The sequence below is a fragment of the Homarus americanus genome, unplaced genomic scaffold (assembly GCF_018991925.1).
Source record: "Homarus americanus isolate GMGI-L3 unplaced genomic scaffold, GMGI_Hamer_2.0 scaffold1553, whole genome shotgun sequence".
Taxonomy (NCBI): Eukaryota; Metazoa; Arthropoda; class Malacostraca; order Decapoda; family Nephropidae; genus Homarus; species Homarus americanus.
Genome location: NW_024737390.1, coordinates 1 through 19,675, shown reverse-complemented (window position 1 = coordinate 19,675; position 19,675 = coordinate 1). Strand labels below are relative to the sequence as shown.

The 19,675-nt window shown below is 42.0% G+C and overlaps 1 long non-coding RNA gene across 1 annotated transcript; it reads left to right on the top strand.

The window, feature by feature from the left end:
• Positions 1 to 7,381: 7,381 nt before the first annotated feature.
• On the top strand, positions 7,382 to 9,244 carry LOC121873414. The gene is made up of 2 exons (XR_006090230.1): positions 7,382 to 7,616; positions 8,170 to 9,244. It is a non-coding gene; the product is annotated as an uncharacterized LOC121873414 (long non-coding RNA).
• The last annotated feature ends 10,431 nt before the right edge of the window (positions 9,245 to 19,675 follow it).

The following is a 19,675-nucleotide window of genomic DNA, read 5'->3' as shown; positions in this document are numbered from 1 at the left end:
ATATATATATATATATATATATATATATATATATATATATATATATATATATATATATATATATATATATATATAAACAAACAGACACACATTAGAGGCGAGAGGGTCACCTGAGCAGCTTCAATTGCCAAGAAAACTTCGCTAAACTTCTCAGTCATTTAAGAAAGATTTCTGGGAAAATCGACCACCAACAGCTCTCTTATGGAGGACCCTGAGTGTAGCCTGAGACTGAGACAATAACCCCTCCTCTCCATGTCCTCGCCCCTCCCACTCTCCCTCCTTCTTTTCACCCCCCCCTCCCCCCCAGGGTCTGTATGTGAGTGGTGGACGTCTCTCTTAAGATAAATTTGTTCTTGTTTAATGAAACCGGATTGTTTGCTTATCCCTCGTTACTTTCTTTCTTTCTCGCTCCCATCTTTTGCTAGTGTGTTGGGATTTTCTTTATTCTTTTTTTTGTCTGCATAGCTATATTTGCTGTTTATTTTTATATTTTTTGTTTGTTTTTTATTTCATCTTAATATCTACATTTCTCTTCATATTTGTTCCCTCTGTCTTATTTCTCTTTGTGTAAATATACTGTATGTCTCTGTTTTTCTCCTCACTGCTGTAATGGTCATGATAAGAGCTAACCTGAAAACCTTAAGGATTCATATTACGCTCAAACGTCCACAAAACCTTCTGAGTCTCCCAGTGGAAACGTCCCCCGTTTTTTCTGTTTCCCCCGCCTTTGTCTATGGGAGCAGACGCTGTATGCTGGGACCTGTTGCCATCCATTCCTTTGTAATCAATTTAATTTTGCTTTCGATAGCTGAGTCAGAGCATTGTTAGTGAAGATAATAGTAGAGAATGAAAATGAGTTCATAGTCTCAATTTCAACGTCAGAGGGTACCGTAAATTAATTCATTGGAATAGGAGTAGCTGGACTCCCTGGTCTGGTTTGAGTGAGGGCACGCGGGCATTTTAACCGTTAGTAAGTGCCCGTCCCTTCATCCATACAGGTATGCCATTCCACGCTGTGTTGTAATTTGCCCTTCTTTAAGTGGTTTGACCCAATTGATAGTTGATTGTGCAAGTGTTACAGTAACGTAGTTGATATGCTCTGAGTAAAGTCATATTTACGTCTTTAACGTACCCTGAAACGTGATGTTGTTGTCACCGTTAGTAAGTGCCCGTCCCTTCATCCATACAGGTCCCTAACGCAGCCTAGGCCGTGTCTGTAGGGTGGATGTTGTATCCACTATGTCTGGGGACATGTCCGAGGTCCAGTAGGATCAGTTACCTACGTGAGACCCGGCCGTCAGACACTTCAGACCACCTATAGCCCCCATAGCTGGCTCGTCTGGCCCTAACGCTCGGTCCACGAGGTGACCCCGGACCACCAAGCCACACACCACTACCAGCCCCCATCATTGGTGGATGAGTGTCTAACTCAGTAGGGCTATATTTGTGTGGTGGAATTAACCCACTGGGATCTCCAGAGTTCGTCTGATAGTACTCCATGGTGGCTGGACCCCATGGCTGTTGCTTGAGTATCACTCCTGACGACTGAGTGTTGTAGTGGCAGTTGCCCTAGTATGTATGGTGCTAAGTGACTATCCTAGTTGTGCTATTGAGTATGTCCACCCAGTAGGGTTGGAAGTGTATTGAATATGTCCACCCAGTAATGGTGTGAGTATGTTGTGCCTGAGGGCCTAGTACGAGATTTCGTCTGTTAGTACAAACCAATTCTTTCTTCTAATTTCATATTCATGTTTAAATAAACTTTGTATTTGTATAATTGTGTATATTATTTACCTACAGTATTTACCGTTATTTCTTCCCTATTGCTTGATACTATCATTACACCTACCCACGAGCCTCCTATCGTCACGCTACCAATGGTGATAACTATAAGAGTAAAAGGAGTTGTTACTGGCACACAGAGGCCCTCATAAAGGGTGGCAGAAGCAGCCCTCATAAATGGTGGCAGCTTAGGACCTCATAAATGGTGGCAGCTCAAGCCCTCATACTGCCACCAGAAAGAGAGTGGCAGTAGACGGCGTCTGTTGTACTGTAACATGTACTGTGTGTTGCTATTTATTCTTATGGTGACCATTATCGTGTAATGGTAATAAGATGGTTGTTACAGCCAACAGGTGGGGAGAATCACCACACACTCCCACATTACTGGACTTCCCCGACCATTAGTGTGTCACACTGGATGGATGGATTGTAATTTGTGTCTTTAATAACGACCAGAGGCAACAAATATTTTTTTATGGTCATGCTGCTGATATCGAGTGTCGCCTATAACCATATCACAATGTGTGTGTGTGTGTGTGTGTTTAAACTTAGCTCAAGTAGAAAATGGAGTGATGTACAGGATGGAATAACTCACATTCATTCACTGTTTATAGCATCTGGAACTGCTTTAATTTCAGAGTTAAAAGGTCAAGGTCACACCATTATAAAAACAGGTCACCCTCCCTTCGGCGTGAGTTTACACAAGCTGGTCGGTCATTCACCACAGCTCGCACAAAGTTCACATCGCTCACCTGCATAGTGTCGCAACTCACCTGGTAACTTTATGGGATTTTGAGCTCAAGGAACATTAAAACCGTAGAGTCACAGATATACTAACTGGATTATGTGTGGGGAATGACACACCTGGACCGTAACTTTAGTGGTAAATGACACACCTGGACCGTAACTTAAGTGGGAAATGACACACCTGGACCGTAACTTAAGTGGGAAATGACACACCTGGGCCGTAACTTTAGTGGTAAATGACACACCTGGACCGTAACTTAAGTGGGAAATGACACACCTGGACCGTAACTTTAGTGGGAAATGACACACCTGGGCCGTAACTTTAGTGGTAAATGACACACCTGGACCGTAACTGGGAAATGACACCTGGACCGTAACTGGAAATGACACACCTGGGCCGTAACTTTAGTGGTAAATGACACACCTGGACCGTAACTTTAGTGGGAAATGACACACCTGGACCGTAACTTTAGTGGGAAATGACACACCTGGGCCGTAACTTTAGTGGTAAATGACACACCTGGACCGTAACTTTAGTGGTAAATGACACACCTGGACCGTAACTTTAGTGGTAAATGAACCTGGACCGTAACACACCTGGACCGTAACTTTAGTGGGAAATGACACACCTGGACCGTAACTTTAGTGGTAAATGACACACCTGGACCGTAACTTTAGTGGTAAATGACACACCTGGGCTGTAACTTTAGTGGAAAATGACACACCTGGACCGTAACTTTAGTGGTAAGTGACACACCTGGGCCGTAACTTTAGTGGTAAATGACACACCTGGACCGTAACTTTAGTGGTAAATGTCACACCTGGGCTGTAACTTTTGTGGTAAATGTCACACCTGGGCTGTAACTTTAGTGGAAAATGACACACCTGGGCCGTAACTTAAGTGGTAAATGACACACCTGGACCGTAACTTTAGTGGTAAATGACACACCTGGACCGTAACTTTAGTGGTAAATGACACACCTGGACCGTAACTTTAGTGGTAAATGTCACACCTGGGCTGTAACTTTAGTGGAAAATGACACACCTGGGCTGTAACTTAAGTGGGAAATGACACACCTGGACCGTAACTTTAGTGGTAAATGACACACCTGGACCGTAACTTTAGTGGTAAATGACACACCTGGGCCGTAACTTTAGTGGTAAATGACACACCTGGACCGTAACTTTAGTGGTAAATGACACAGTGGTAAATGACACACCTGGGCCGTAACTTTAGTGGTAAATGACACACCTGGACCGTAACTTTAGTGGTAAATGACACACCTGGGCCGTAACTCTAGTCATAACTCGGCGTGAAAGATTCCTGTTATACTTACCCACACGTTAATGATTATAATAAACAACTCGTAAACTTTTGATGACATAAACGATCATCTCACAAAGTTTAAAGCGTTCATTTAGCAGCCAATAGCACGACGTGTTATCTGTAGCACCCACCCACCCTCTCAGGTCACCAGGATAATATAACTAACAGGGGTTCCTAGTCTTTTTATGTATAGTCCCCTCCACTAGTACATTTACAGGGGCTCATCAGGTTTTTTGCAGTGTGGCAGCACTGTGTTTGTTTACATTGAACAGAAGGTAACTCGCAATGGTAAACACACTATGGAATAAATTTAAGGCAATATTAAAGCAAAAGTCTCAAAGATAGTGATTTGTGGATGTAAAGGCCTGACTTTGGGGATAGAAATCCCTTACCAGACTAATCAGGATCTTAATAAAGGAAAGTCAAGGACCACGGTTTTCTGAGGAATAACAAACAACCGTTTGAGATTGACATCTCTTTACTATAAAAATATAACACAAAACTCTGACACCACTCAACAAACATCAAATACAATTACGGGCGTCAAACAATTAAGTCAAGTCAACAGTTAATGGAGTCAAACAATTAATGGAAGCAAACAATAAAAGGGAGCAAACAATTAATGGGAGTCAGCAATTAATAGAATCAAACAATTAATGGGAGTCAACAACTGATAGAATCAAACAATAAACTGATATTTCCTACGGCAGTGGCCCTGGGGGAAGGTTCTGGAACACTGTGATCCACACTCGGGGTAGGGAAGCATCCATTCAACTCCACACTCGAGCGACGTCTTGAAATGGCAGGAGAACACCGGGGCACAGACGGAATGAGATGAACTGACGGTCGTGGTATGCGGTAGTGGTAGATGACCAGGGAATTGACAGTCGATAGGTGAAGGTCTGGGAACACAGCCCACGAGTCCAGGACCCATGATGAGATCACAGCCAGAATTTGACGAACAGAGGGGTAGCTAGATAGTGACTGTATGGCGGCTGGGGTGAATCTGCCGGTGACCCAGATAGACGCTGCCGTTCTCACCTCTGTCCTACCGCCCCAAGTGTCGTCCGCAGCAGCAAACGAGGGAGTTAGCAGCGGTAACCAGCAGGAAGATCGTTTCCGCCCTTACAGTGGAATGGTTATATGAAGAGCCCCTGTCAATGCACTAGTGAAGGGGATTGTACATTACGTGGAGCAGTTAGAGACAGCTCACTATGTCTGTTGTTCATCTTCACAAATTTATAGGAGGTAAAATTACAGTTACGTAAAAAATAAAAGCAACTATTTTTCTATTACATTTTTATATCAACGTGAACTGAAGATAATTTTTACCATTATGTGAGGATATTTTTTTGTCAAAATGGAAAATTAGTAAAAAAAAAACCGTTACGTTGGGATTAATGTGGAGTTGATGTAGAAGAATAAAGGAAGAATGTGGATTGATGGAAGAACCTGATGATGGACGGATAACTTAAAAGTGGAGAATAAACGTAAAAGCAAAAACAAAATGAATAAATGTCAAAGAAATAAGAGGACATGATATAATACTCTTATTCCGGTTTCTCTCTCTCTCTCTCTCTCTCTTTCTGACTACAACAGTTCACGATCGTTAAACTAGGACCTTGGCTCAGTATACTTAACATTCACCGCCAGTTCGTGTCCTTAATCAGTCTTGACAACAGTTTATACAGGTTGACAATCCTTTATCCGAAATCCTTGGGACCAGAGGCATTTCGGTTTTCGGAATTTTTCGGTTTACAGAATGGTTAGTTTTTTTTTATGTGTATTAGCCCACCCGAGCATAGATCACTGACCCACATTGGGGCCTGGGGGTCTAAAATATAATACAAATAATAATAATAATAATAATTCATAGGTAGGTCATGTTTCTCACTTTTGATCTTTTTTTCATTCTTGTATTTCTTTACTGTATTATTATTTTATTATTACAGTATTATTGTTATTATTATTATTATACATTTTATTATTATATTTTATTATTATTATTATTATTGTAATCATTATTATTTTATTTTGGTGTATAATTATTAAAAATTTTATTTACTATGAATAATTATTATTACTATTACATTTTTGCCCCCCAGGCCCCGATGTGGGTCAGTGATCTGTGACTGGCTGGGCTAATAATCCCTGTAAGAAAAAAAAAAAAAAAATGCCCCACAAAAAACTTTCGGTTTTTAGAGGTTTTCGGTTTTCGGAATTTCGGATAAAGGGTTGTCAACCTGTACTCCATAGTCTAACTTACCGGGCCAGAGGTCCTGTTAACTCTGACTATTGCAGTGGTTTTGTGGTTGTGTTGCTGATGTGGTGGTTGTTTGGTGTTGTTTTTGGTGTGTTATTGGTGTTGTGGTTATATAGTGTTATTGTGTTGTTGATGTGGTAGGTTTTGTGATTGTATAGTGTTGTTTGTGTTGTTTAGTGTTGTTTAGTGTTGTTTGTGTTGTTATGGTTGTCTTGTGGTTGTAGAGGTTATATACGGGGAAGGAATCTTTCTATTGTGATATATATATACAGTGAATTAAATGATGAAAGACAAAGGATAGTGCTAAGCCTGATGTGTTAATATTGTGTTGATGTTAAGTACTAGAGTCTTATAAGTGTTATGATTATGTGAAGCTTGTAGGTGTTATAGTTATAAAAGTCTAATACACAGTTGAAATTACTATAAGACTCGCTATAGTGTCATCAACAACTAATATCAACTCAATATATATTTGCTGCACATTCCTCCATAAACTTTACAAGATGGTGATAACTTGACAGTACAGGATGATTATTCGCTCACAAAATATTTAATATCATTGGTCACTTCCTTGTAATGGAGTTAGAAATATTGTTGAATATTTTATGAGAGAGAGAGAGAGAGAGAGTCATACCACCACTGCACCACAACAGATATGAATAACCTCCATGGGTTATGAACATGGTGCAGATAACAATAACTTACACACACACACACACACACAAGGGTAACAACAAGCCCTGTGCGTGTCCTTTCACATATAATCGAAGACGCAATATATCCCCGAACACCATAAAGCTCCTGGTTAAAGAATCGTATCATGTCTGCTATCGAATTTTTCCTGGCTCTTAAGGGTGCCAGTGTCCCTGCCAGAGGGCCGTATTCCTAGTCATTACGACGATAATGACGATCACCATCATCATCACGATGCATCGTGTGTCGGGATGCAACCACCCGACGCTCAGTACCATATTGCTAGTCACTTACATGAGCCTTTAACTAGGAATATAGCGTGTGTAAACACAACACTTCGTTTCGTATGGCAGCACAAACGTTTCCCACGCGCGTCTGCCAAATGCATTATTTCACATAATTAGAAAGACGGTTTAGAGAGATATTTAGTTGTTATTTTATACCGGCACAATAATATATTGAAAAATATCTTCTTTTTTTTCAAATTGAACTTTAGTATCTGTTCTAAACAAATTACAGACAATTTTTTCATCTGTGTACTTGGCAACAATGTTTGCGCAGATGTTATCAAACATGGAGAGGAGAGAACGTTCTGCAGCCCTGTCAGTAACCCTGCACATAGCACTTTTGCGCCTTATCGAGCAAAGGCCAGTCGTCGAGGACAGGTCTACTAGTACTGTAACACAATAAATGACAGCAAAAGAAAGGCCTAGGATGAAATTACTGCCTCATTAAACACCAGCAACCAAGATCAACTCCCTCTTACAGCCAAGCACCTCAAGAGGAGCTCCAACATAAAAAGGAGTAAGTATATGCTTATTTCTAAGTTTAGTATTTAAAAATAAGGATTTTTGCCATTAGGTTACTAAATTGAGTAGGATTACAGTATTTAAGTGACGGGTCATGTGAGAAGTCATGTGAGTTAAAGTTAGGTTAGGTTAAAATAAAGTTAGGTTAAGTTAAAAATAGGTTAGGTTAAAATAGGTTAAGTTGCGTAAAGATAGGTTATTTTAAGTTAAAGTTAGGTTATTTCCATGTTTTGTGCCAGTTATTCACTGGCATTGGGGGGCAATTATCCCAGAACCAAGCTATACAGCATATAAATCTATATGAAACAGATATTATTCTGCAGAGTTAGTGTACTTTCCATTAGTTGCCTGGCAATACACACTTAGCAAGCCAAATTATTCTGGCAAGATAGCTTCAAACAGGTTTATGCTCAGTTTCTGAAGGGTCACCTCCAAAAACTTATCAGAAGCACGAGTCCTTTTTACCAGCATATCATAGTAAATTTTAATGCAGATATGACTGTAGCCTAGTACTGTATAAAGCATTTATATTCTTCTGTTTCTTTCAGAACTAAAACCAGAGATATAGGAGAGCGGGTGGTGGTCCTCCAGAAAAACTATCATTAGCTTCAGAAGAAATCGCCACCCAGTGCTCGTGTCATGCGGAAGACTTCTGCAAGTGTACCTGAACTTCCTCACTCCCATGATTCTCTTGTTTTGCCAGTTCCAACACCAGGGCTATCAACTGTGTCTTCTGCACCATCTACTTCTGTTTTTCGACTTCTAATTTCACCCTCTGTTCCTGCCTCACCAGTCATTGTGAGAAAAGACAAGGGGAGTTCCACAAATATAAATTGTACACAATGAAAAGAGAGCATGAGGAGGAACTGAAAGTGAAGGCCATAATATCAGCACATACACTCAAAGAAAGATAAAGTGAAACTGTAATTAGAGTGATTGAAAAGACGCTTGAAAAAATTAATAAATCTTTTGAATTGTTAGATACATGTTTAAGGAAAGCATCAACTGCATATGATGCCATGGCTAAAACTTATGAATGATGGTTGAGTAATAACATACAGTCATATGCAATGTTTATGATTTTACTATATACAGGGGTACTGTGATATATCGTAAAGTGGCATCTAGATTATAAATTTATTTTCTTATGTCTTACACCTTAAAATAATTTTATTTAAAGGAAATAAATCTACATTTCTTTATTTTGCCATTGTTTACAATTGCTGTCTTAAGTATGGCAGCTAAGATTTTTTTTTTTTTATGATATACAGGTATGCTGTGATTTTCAATAATTGCAATTCTTTTTACTGTGCTATAGACTAAAGTTCTTTTTTTTGGGGGGGGTAGATTTATAATACAAGTTGTTATATGCAAAGTAATGGATATAGGAGATTTTTAGTTTATTAATTTTTATGCATTCATATATAATTTAATTTAAGAGAAAATTTGTCTCCGCATTTCTATTTTGTGCAAATATTGTACAAAGTATGGCAGTTCAGATTTTTTTTATGTATATCTATAATATAAGCTGTGATATTAATGAAATGCAGAGTCCTGTATAGAAAAAATAATTTTTATTTTCTTAATTTTTGCACATTTAGAAAAAATAAATCTATATTTCTTTCCTTTGGTTTTCTTCATATTACCTCACAGGTGAATTATCATACATATTGAGGTAAGCTTCCTTATTAAAGACCTCAATGAAGTAAAAATTAGACAATTTAAGGCAACATAATTTAAGAATGAATGAAAAGGCTTTAATAAAGAAATAATATAGAACCACTGTTTTATTAAAATTTAATGACATGAATCGTTCACCACTTAAAGTAATGTATGGAACATAGTAGTTACCTAACTAACTAAAGCCGTATTACTTCTTAATGCATGTCTTCTATGTCCAGTGGAAGTCCAGAAATCAAAAGTAATATTATGTTGAACTGCACATGCAATTATAATATTTTTGGTAGTAGACAGCTTTGCTCTTACATGTTGCAAGACAGCAAATCTCCTCTTCCACACTCCAAATGTCCTTTCAATTGTAGTTCTTGTTTTAATATGAGATCTGTTATATTTCCTCTGCCTTTCATTAGCTGGATTATGGATTGGAGTGAGTAAGTATGGACGCAACGCATATTCACTATAACCAAGGAGAAAGCCTCGATAACTACCGGCCTGCAGACTGTCACAAAGTCTTGACGTTGTGAATATGCGGGAGATGATGTCTGATTTTTGTAAGCAGCTCCCTGGTGCTGTCCTTAGATGCTCTGTAGCACTGAATAAATTCCTTTTCATTATAATACTGAAAAGGATCTCGTCTTATATTAAATCGTCGCTTCCTCATATCATCAACTTGACTAAACATCCTTATTTCTTCGATGTCATCAAGGTGTTGTCTGTAGGTCTGCATGCTGTAAAATCAGAACATTATCATTTTATTTATAATTTCTTAATTTAAATTTTTTAATAAAATTTGTTTCTAGGACAACTGCCCCCTTGAAAATTGCCCCACATTACCAGTGAATAACTGGCACAAAATATGGATCTAACCTATCTTTAACTTAAAAAAAATAATAACCTAACTTAACTTAACCTAACTTAACCTAACCTCACTTTAACTTAATCTAATCGAATTTAAACTTCACCTAACTTAACATAACCTAACCTTACAAAATATTAAATATGACTGATCCACAATTTTTTCAATTAACCAATGTTTTTTATAGAAATCTGTAAGTGTTGCCGATTGAATACCATCATACAGATGGCAAAGTTAAAACTGATCTCTCATGTCAGTGCAGTGGGGGCCCCTGCCTTGCATTGTACACACACTTCAAATTGCATAGAAACTTCTTGGAGCCAAACTACGTCAAGTTGATCAATTGTGCATCGAATGGGCTTTTTTTGTGACAACCAAGTTTAGTTAATTGTCACTCCCAAACTGTCTACTGTGCTGTGTGGTTTTCTGATATTGTTTAGAATATAGCTAAAAAATGTAGTTATACTTAGATGAATGAAAATATCATTTGTAAAAATTAAAAGTAAATAGATTTTTTTTTAACCAAAGAGTGCAGTGTTGAGTGTATTATTAAAACTGTGATGTAGCCGAGTATTGCAGAATTTTAGAGCAAATTATTTGTATTGATAGTAAGCTGTACTTATTCTTTATTTTATTAGTGACAGTAAATATTTAAGTTAAAGAATAAAGAAAATGAAATCTTCTACTTACTTATGTCGGCATATTTCTGCCTGACACACAAGACACTGTAGATCGTACCCCATAGCTAATATCTTGTTGAAAATAAATATTAACGTTTATACTAAACTATATTACTGGGCCCAAAACTGTGATATTTTCCTTGCTAACTCAAGATAGAGTGAGCTCACTTGGCTTGCCCCATTCCGGAAAAAATAAGTGTATTTCGTGTTTCAGATGATTGAAATTTTATTACTACTACGACAAAAATATTGTATGAATGAATAAAGATTAGAAACATACCTTAAATGATAACAGAAGTAATTGTTAATTGAAGATGAGGCTCACAGCACAGACAGCAGTCGTCATCGAAGTCGGAGCTGTGATGTCAACATTCCAATAATGTTTCAAGTTCATAACAGCGTTGTGAAAGTTCATTTATCCGTATTAACACTTCTTTTAATTGTTCTTATCAAAAAAAATAATATAATTCGACGTAGACATCTGTAATATAAAGTACTGGAAGAACTTTCATAAAATATAATGATGATTATTATTTGTCGTAAGGCAGCTATCGGGTGGGGGTAGCCACCCGATGTTGTTTCCAACATTTCAGGGATATGCGTACGGTTCCCTTCCGATACCTCGATTATCGGGATAACTATTAATAGACCAGCAAGAACACTATCAATTGGCATTGTGCTTCGTAATGACTATCAATCCGGCCCAAGCACCGCTGGGAACTGACCGCCATCTCCTGACAAGGAGGTGCTAATCAGTCCACTCTGAGAACAACAGTGGGTCGGTTTCACACTTGACTTCGAAATAACACAACACCACCCAGTAGGGTGGGGATAGGTCAACAACTGCAAATATGTTGCCTGTATAACAAGTGAACTACCGTGTGTTGAGCACTGTGTCGTGTGTAGGTGTAGGTGCCCGCGAGGCAAGGCCTATACCCTTGTGGTCACGCTCGGCCATGTGGTGAGGGTTTGTTTACACAAACCCCCCTCCTCATAGTGTGCCAAGCTGGTTAGTTCTTTTGAAACTAAAATTGACTTTGATACTGTATCTAACCAGAAAAACAGACATGCTATTAAGAACAAGTGTAGTTTAATAAAAGTGTTTATAAACTGAGAATACTCCTGTTACCTTAGTCCCCCCGACACCACACTCCCTCCGCGGGAGGCCCGCTCATGGCCTCCCCTCACACCGCAAATACGCTGTACAGTAGATGCCAATCTCCTTTGTCCTCTAAGAGGGTTACGCCTCCCAACCACCGCTGACTTCCTAGGAGTGCCAAGCAGTCCTCGGCCCTCTGACGTAGGCATATAAGTCGAGCCCTGTAACTCCACCATGTCTGAGTTGACTGGAGACCCAGCTGCTCGCTTTAACTCTCCTGATGCACTGAGTGAGCCAGGCGACTGTGGTGTTGACCTTGACACCAACGGAGAAGATGGCTTTCAACTAGTTCAGTCCAGGAACAAGCGGAAGGCCGAAAAGGCAGAAAGACTTAGAGACAATCAACTACAACCACAACCCCCATGAGAGTAAGATTATACTTCCCTGAAGGTACATCACCTGAAGACAAGTATCTCTGGCTGAACGATGCGGAAGACAAATATCCTGAGGCTGAGTTTCAGTTCAGAGTCGGTACACAAGATCATGTTCTGATTAGAAACGACCCAGCAGTCATACAGGATCTCCTCACCAATATCATAAGGGGAATAACCATGGAACAATCATCCCAACCATCGAGCAAGAAAACCATCTTAATCATAGGGCTCGACCAGTACCAGACCCCTACACTACTAGAAGCCCATCCCTACATCAGAAGGACGAAGCGACTCAGGGGCAAGAATGCAGTCATTGCAGACTGGGTTGGCTCGGAAGACCCACCCAAGACCATTCGAGTCCGTGGTGCCTATCGGACTCTGAAGGTAACTTTCTATCAGCCCCCTAACCGGAGGTGTTACAACTGTCAGCACTGGGGCCATGTGGCCCGGTTATGCCCCTCGACTAAGCCGTGGTGTGGTCTCTGCTCAAGGCAACATGCAACACAGGTTTGCAGAGATACAGTTGCTCAAGGGGGTGTCATCCAACAGAAGTGTATTAACTGCAAAACAGTTGGAGTTCCTGTATGGCACCCTAACTGTTCTAGAGCTCCTACACCCCTTCAGCGCCCAGACCCGCCACCCAGGCAGGTCTCAAGAAACACTAATGCTGCTAGGGTACTCCCTACGGCCAACCCCTGGCCTGCCCTCCCCACCAAAGCTCCAGGATCATCACCAGCAGTCATCGAAAGATCAGCATGGGGCAACACAGACGTACCGACACAACAGGTAGCTGCCAACACACTCCATGCATATCGTGAAGAGATCAATGATTTGAAAAATGAAATTAAAGAACTCAAAGCTCAGTTTACAGCTCAAGCTCAAGCTCAAACTGAAATGTTTAGGAGCCTCTGTGATACACTAAAGGAAAAAAACACCACCAACACAGTGCAGCAACTTCGGAAAAATTACAGTCAAACTGAAGACATTCAGATGTCAGTACCAGATGTGGAAACTCAAGACCCACCAGGAACTAGTGTCCACGCAGAGGAAAATAGTGATACTGGTAACAGTTCTACTGATGCCTCTGTGGACATGGTCAGTGAAGATGAACAAGCACAAACAGAAAATGGTGGTGATGTCGAGTGTAACCAAAGTGTGTTGTTGTCTGCCAATGAAATACAACAATTGTTGAGCCGTACGTGCTCCAGAAATGTTTCCAAAAGGTTAACTGGCCTACTGCCTGCCGAAGGGACAGGCAGCTCAGAAAAGAACAGTATCATACAGTGCCTTTTGCTTCTTTCCAAATACATTTCATAATGGCCAGTGTTAATACCAGACAAAATTCCAAATACATTTCATAATGGCCAGTGTTAATACCAGGCAAAGATACAGAGCGGTGAAGGTGATGAGTTGGAACATCTCATCCCTTAGAAAACGATACCCTGACCTACACCACAAAGTTGTGACTGAGGACATCGATATTATATGTCTGCAGGAGTGTCTCACACCTAATGGTAAGCCCCCACCCAGTCTGCCCAATTATGTGTATTATGATCCTAGTTCTACTCACACATGTTTGATGTATGTTAAGAAGTCACTCCCGCATGTACCTCTTGTATCCAAAAAGACTACCAACCTTCAGTACCATGGGATCACTATCCACCTGGGCAACTCCACACTCAACGTGCTAAACGCCTATGCTCCCTCAGATCAGCTTCAGTACACAGATCTCCCAGACTTTTTACACACTGAGCCCACTGTCCTAATGGGTGACCTGAATACTAGACACAAGAAATTAGGTGACTCCACCACTAACACCAATGGTAGGAGACTTATCTCACTTCTCAGCGCATATGAAGATGTTCAAATTATAGGTAATAATGAGCCAACACACATCTATGGCGGGGGTCTAGACAAATGTATTGGCTTTAATCTATCATACACAACTCATAGCTCTGATGTTGTCACTGATCTTATGTCTGACCACAGCCCAATCCAAGCTAGTATACATGTAGCCAATGACACCCCCACTGGTGGTAAACTCAACAGACGTAGAATCACAGTCAAGCAAGAACATGAAAGCCAGTTCATAGACTTCATCCATGACTGGTACAAGGACTACAAGCCTGACAATTACCAAAGTTTCCATGACGATCTGATAGATAGGACTTATGTATACTTCACCAACAATGCCTCCACCAAAAAAAGGAGAAAACGTGGTCAGCATAATGGGAACAGGCAACAGCAGTGCTATAATGACCCTGAGCTGAAAAAACTCAGGGCTAGGGTCAGGAGGGTGGGTAAGGGTTACAGACAATTTAGAACACCTCAAATGTTACAATTGTATCAAGCTTCCCTTGCTGCTGTCAGGGAACGTGTAAACGAACTCAGACAAAATGCATGGGAGACATATGTCAACAGCCTGAACCAACACACATCCCTCAGCAAAGCCTGGAAAGACATAAACATAATCAGAGGTAAAAACAGAAGACACGTCTCCCATCCAAACCCTCTGCAAAAGTCGAATGAGCTAATAACAAAGTGGGCTCATGTGTCGAGCTATGACATGTTACCAGCTAGGACTCGGGGACTCCTTGATGCGAAGTCTGTAGAGAGAAGTAATCTTATTAGCTTTATGCTGGGCAAACAGCACGATGAGTGTGATGTTCCATATACTGAGTGGGAGCTTGACGCCGCCCTCGCCAGGGGTAGGTCTACTTCCCCTGGAGAGGACGGAGTCACCTACAACATCATTAGACTACTAAGGCGCGTGCCAGGCAATCCATTGTTGGTATTGTACAATATGAGTCATGCCGAGGGCCAACTACCCACATCATGGACCAGCAGTATTGTTGTACCAATACCGAAACCAGGACAGCCTGATGCCTTTCGTCCCATATCACTAACCAGCTGCCTGTGTAAAACCTTTGAGAGGATGGTTCTTGGCAGACTCTTATATAGAATCAGAGAACACATGTCTCCTAACATAAATGGCTTCACCCATGGTAAAGGTGTACATAATTGCATCACCACATTCCTAACTGTGCATGGTGATGAAAGGCACAGATACACCACATTTCTTGACCTAAAAGCTGCATTTGATATTGCCAATAGGCAACTGATATTGTACGAACTAGCCAAAATGGATATAGGAGGTAGGCTGTTACACTGGATAAGTGGTTACCTAACCAACAGAAGGGCTGCTGCACTGTTTCAGGGTTACAAAAGTGAAGTTAAAGATATGCAACTTGGTACCCCTCAAGGTGGAGTACTTAGCCCCACTTTGTTCAATGTTCTTATGAATGCATTATTAAATTTAATACCAGACAACCCCAGCAATATCTCAATCAGCTATGCTGATGATATTCTTATACATACTAAAACTCATCGTGAAAAGCAAACCACCCTGAACCATGTATACGCAGCCTGTGAACACCTCGGTCTTATTATCTCCAGTGACAAAACTAAGGAGTTCAACAAACAAGCTGGTAACCGCAAACGCGGCCCCGCCAAGTTCAAGATAGGTAACAACACTATTGACTATGTTTCTTCTTTTAAATATCTTGGTGTTTCCGTCCCTTGTACCCTACCTGCCATACAACAGCTAACCCGCCAATGTACTGACAGACTGAGACCTCATAGAAGTGTAGCGGGGTACAGCCCGCACTATGGTGCTAATATTAGAATTGTTAAAACAATGTACCTAGGCTATATAAGATCTCTGATAGATTACCACGCACCAGCCCTGGTCATTCGTGACGGGAAAGGCGTTGACAAGCTCGAGAAAATGCAAAATAAAGCCCTCAGAATTATCCTAGGATGTCCCATGAGCACTAAAGTACTTAATATGAGGAAAGAACTAGGTATACCCAGTGTTAAAGATAGAATAATTGAAGTCAACTCATGATAGCCCTGAGGCTTCTGCGTGGTGATCCTGATAACATTGTTTCCTTAAAATTGCTAGAATGTATGAACCATGGGACTACTGAGTCTAAATGGATCCAAACTACAGCTACACATATGAAGATGTTTGGACTAGACCACCTGTACAAAGTTGAGACACAACAGCGCTTCCTGCCACCCTGGCGGACAGTTCCCTTCGATATCACAATACCGACGTATCCGCCTAAAAAATTAATTATACAAAGCATTTATCTCCAACACACTGCCAAATTGAGAGCTCTTGAACACATACACACTCTACAGACTGATGATAATATCACACAGACCATCTACACTGATGGATCTCTAAACACCGCCTGTGGGAGGGCTGGAAGTGCTATTGTTGTGACTCAACCTGACGGTAATATAATTGAGAAAGGAGTTAGAATTAACAACTGGGCATCCACTCTACAAACTGAATTAGTTGCCATACTCACAGCTATTAAATTCATTGAAACCACTGTTACTGACAGTCTCATCATCACTGACTCTCTATCCTCACTACTTGCCCTTGGTACCCTCGACTCAGGTTGTCACGATCTTGTCTCTGAAGCCAGACACAAATATGCGTGCCTTGTTGACGGGGTGTCAGGGTCAAACTGTTGTGGATCCCCTCTCACATAGGCCTCATAAAACATGACAGAGTTGATGCCCTCGCCAAACTCGCGTCTAACAAAGACACCGTTGAATACAATTTGGGTCTGTCAAAAAGAACCCTTAAAACTGTAATTAGGAAAGAACTTATTGATGAGTTTGACGCAAGTAGACAAGTGCAAACAGGCACTAGTCGATCCATAGTTTACCATGATGAGATGTATCAAGTGAAACATGTATATGGAGCAAGTAACAAGATCACTAGATTACAAGATGTTGTAACCGCTAGATTAAGGTTAGGATATAAGTACCTTTGGCAAGTATGTTCCCAAGCAAGATGTAAACAAATCTAATGTGTACATACATATACACACTTTAAACACTTACGTCCTCGGATCAGTGTAAGATAACTTTAGGGACAGGTCCAAGCACACTGTGTGTGAAATGGCACAACACTTCATCTCTAATGGCAAGATAGCCGACATATTAAGATTGTATCCACTTTTTTGCACCTAGTAACTATATCAGTTCTCATGCACAGAACCAAATACGCAATGTGCTTGAATACCTCCCACGTAAATGTGAATAACAAAGTGTGAGGCCAGACATACTGCCTCACACGCCTGTTCTCACGCATTTGTGAATAAGTTACCCTTTATGTATAGAACTAAACAAATAATGTAAATGAAATACTGTGTAACTTTCAGTGCCATAATATCCTGACAACCGGGGTTAATTATTATGACCCTTTGTAAACCCTACTCTGTAATCCTTTTGCGCTACCGCTCACAGGATGAGTGTGGGGTGCACAATAAAGTAGCCGCTGCAAGCGGCAAAATCAAAATCAACCCTCCTGGCCCACCCCGCACCTAACGCCCGGACCACTCTCACAACAGACGCTTCTTCTACTGCAGTGGGCGCCGTCTTACAGCAGGAGATCAATGGAATTTTCATGCCCGTTGCTTTCTTCTCACAACGGCTTCAACCACCACACCTCAAGTACAGCGCTTTTGATCGAGAACTCCTGGCCATATACTTGGCTGTCAGACATTTCCAGCACTTCCTCGAGGCCCGTCAGTTCACCATCTTCACTGATCACAAGCCCCTCGTCCACGCCTTCGCTTCAGCTTCCCAGTCACATACACCTCGTGTCCTGCGCCACTTGGCTTACATCTCGGAGTTCTCCAGCGACGTCCAACACATTAAAGGCAGCCACAACGAGATCGCCGACGCCCTCTCTCGTATATCCACCATTCTTCCCTCATCTCCACCCATTGATTATGGGCAGCTAGCCGCGGCTCAAGAGAAAGACGAAGACCTGGCAGCATACAAGACATCCCCCTCAGGCCTCATACTCCAAGAACTCCCTGTTCCTGGCACAAAGATAAAATTGTGGTGCGACGTATCCTGTGGACAGCCTAGACCGTTCGTGCCTCACATCCACCGCCGCGCTGTTTTCGACCGCATCCATGGTCTCAGCCACCCGGGTGTGCGGGCCTCCCAGCGCCTCCTCACGCAACGTGTCGTCTGGCCCGGCATCAAGTCTGATACTAAGAAATGGGCTGCCCAGTGCCTGGCCTGCCAGTCCTCCAAAATACATCGTCACATACGGGCCCCCTTACAAGCCTTTCCTATTCCCAAAGGACGTTTTCAAGTAGTACACCTCGACATCGTGGGACCTCTACCATCATCCTACGGTAGCACCTACATCTTCACCTGCATCGACCGTTTCACCAGGTGGACAGAAGCAATTCCCATGCCCAACGCTACAGCAGAGACTACTGCCCGCGCCTTCATGTCCGGTTGGGTTTCCCGTTTTGGCCCCCCCGCAACCGTAATCACTGACCGAGGAGTACAGTTTGAGTCACAACTCTGGCAGCACCTCCTACAGTTCCTCGGCACGTCTAGACAACGCACTACAGCATACCACCCTCAAGCCAACGGCATGGTAGAACGTTTTCACCGGCAGCTGAAGGACGCACTCAAGACACAGCACGACCCTTACAGCTGGACTGATGCGCTTCCCTTAGTGCTCCTCGGCATCCGTGCATCACACAAGGAGGATATGGACTGTAGCCCAGCAGATCTGACACTAGGCGAGCGTCTTCGGCTACCCGGGGATTTCTCACTTCCTCCTGATCCCAACCAAACCACTCCAGCCGTTCGTCACGACTTACTCCAAAAGCTACGACAAGCAGTTTCTGCATTCAGAGCTACTGCTCCACGCCAGCCTACTCGGCGCCCTGAACACATCCCTCCTGCACTACTCACAGCCGACTATGTTTTCGTCAGGCATGATGCTCACCGCAACCCATTACAACGCCCCTACGATGGACCCTTCCAGGTGGTTACCCGTTCAGCAAAGTTCCTGACAATTATCCGGAATGGCAGACATGACACCGTCAGCATAGACCGAGTCAAACCGGCCGCCTTACCCGTCGGGGCCCCAGCCCAGCAGCACCATCAACAAACTACGCCTGCACCAGTCTACCCGCAGTTACCACCGGCAGCAACACCACGCCCACGACATTTCTGGGCACCCTCTTTTCACCCTCATGTACAACCTGCTCCTGTCATAGAACCTGAACCTGTAATAAACCTCCCTTCTATCATAGAACCTGCTCCTGCCATGGACCCTCCTCCTGACGCAGCCCCTGCAGCAGCAGGAGCACAACAACCATTGCTTGTACAACCTCCTCTAATCCCAAACCCTCTTTCTCCTCCTAATTCTCCCACAGGTTTTGTGTCACTGGGCGGAGTTGTTACACG